The sequence below is a fragment of the Etheostoma cragini genome, chromosome 15, assembly GCF_013103735.1.
Source record: "Etheostoma cragini isolate CJK2018 chromosome 15, CSU_Ecrag_1.0, whole genome shotgun sequence".
NCBI classification, from domain to species: Eukaryota; Metazoa; Chordata; class Actinopteri; order Perciformes; family Percidae; genus Etheostoma; species Etheostoma cragini.
Genome location: NC_048421.1, coordinates 19,403,429 through 19,405,198, shown reverse-complemented (window position 1 = coordinate 19,405,198; position 1,770 = coordinate 19,403,429). Strand labels below are relative to the sequence as shown.

At 35.5% G+C, this 1,770-nt stretch overlaps 1 protein-coding gene across 2 annotated transcripts in view; it reads right to left on the bottom strand.

Annotated features, from left to right (window-relative positions):
• Positions 1 to 166: 166 nt before the first annotated feature.
• pigq (phosphatidylinositol glycan anchor biosynthesis, class Q) overlaps positions 167 to 1,770 on the bottom strand; it is a 20,423-nt gene continuing 18,819 nt past the window's right edge. For both annotated transcript variants that reach the window (XM_034893501.1, XM_034893502.1), the window contains exon 14: positions 167 to 1,770. This exon is cut by the window's right edge and continues 285 nt beyond it. The gene's annotated coding sequence lies outside the window, so the exon portion shown is untranslated.

Here is a 1,770-nt window from a genome sequence, read left to right as displayed (position 1 = left end):
TGGAATTAATAACGGAGCGGCTCTGTATTTTGTTTCTTAATGGCATCACAGATTAGACTAAATCATGTAAGATCATGATTTCCTATTACAATTACTTTATTAGCTGTGTATAAACCCATACGCCTCATTTGACAAGAAGAGAAACCACCAGTATATATATATATTTATATGCATGAATTTAATTAAATGGCAATGGGACATTTAGTACAGATCAATAGGAGATTATAAAATAAAAGGTGGAAAAAAACAAGAACGCAAATTAAACAGTTTAAGTATGCTAAATACGGTGTAAATAGTTAGGTGAAAGAAAAACAGTAACAGCAATAATTCACAATAAACATTCAGTCTGAAAATGTGCTTGCCGCCTAAACATGAAATGAGATCAGTTTCACATGTGTGTGTCCCGTACACAGATTGGCCATGCCATGTTTAGCAGTGTTTAGGACAAAGACAGGAAGCAGTGGAAAATTGCTAATTTAGCATTATCAAAAGTGGAAAAATACACCATCCGACTGCTCCGAAGCTGTCTCATGTACAGTAGTTCACCTGTAGTTTGTATAAGCAAGACAGACAACAAGCCAAATTCACAAACTGTAACAAACTGCAACACACCTGTCAGAGGCAAATAGTTCCAGTGTAATGGCACCTGAAATCAATTAAATTAGATTTTTTAACTACAACTTTTAAAAGATCAAAACAAATAGTATTAAATAGAGGTAGCAAAAAAACAAAACAAAACAAAATCAGTTTGTCCAGTTAGTGTGCTTAGAAGCAGACTCTTGCTAATAATTTAGTAATATAAAATCTAAAAGATTACAACTATCTACATGATCACTGCAGCTAATACATAAATACCTGATTTCTAAGTGGACTTCTGCCCTTTTAAGAGTTAAAATTTGTAAGAATTTTCACGCTAAATACTGAGTTGATTCACTGATTGGATGAATCTTTATTTACTTGAGCTACTATTGGGCTATGTTTTAGTATTCATGAAGTTACATAGTCTCGCTAAGACACGTATTGGAGTCCCTTAGAAGCTCCTTTGTCCAATGTATTGGCCAGAACCAAAAACAAACTGGCATTCACGGAAATCTGGGGTCAACAGACAATATTTTGGGTGCTGCGGTGTGTGATGTAAGCCAGTGGAACATCAGCGTCAGTGACAGATAATACACACCTGTCTGTAAAGTGTTTAGTGGGGATTACACTGAGCTGAGAGCTTAAATGTCCAGAGAGTGAACTACAGTGAACTGACTCGAGTATGTTTGCTGGTCATACAAACGGTCAGAAGGTCTTTGAATCTTATTTGATTATGTGCGTTATTTGTGTCCTTTATTCTAACACACATGAAAGAATTGTTTTGGTCCCTCAGTTTAGTTTCCTTGTGGGAAACACGGTGCATATAAGTAAACTACTGGAGTTTAGGTTGTCATATTTAATTACATTTTTGACCTCAAGGACAATAGAAAACAGCTGATGTCAAGTTCTTAATATCATTAATATAAAATAATAGAATTTAACATTTACTGAGAGGCATTTTACAATCACAGTTTTTACAACAAAAACAGGACGGGAGTGTTTGCTGGTATTTAGGCTTGTGGCCATCATCGCCGTGTTCGCTTCACTCTTAAACAATGACTTGTTTTCGTCCTTCTTCCTTGAGCTGCTTGGATGAAAAAAATGTGTGTTGGCCTGGCAGCTTCAGTCTTAACAAACACTTGATGTTATTACAATCTAAGATAAAAGCAGCGTAACTCTAAACTGGTACCA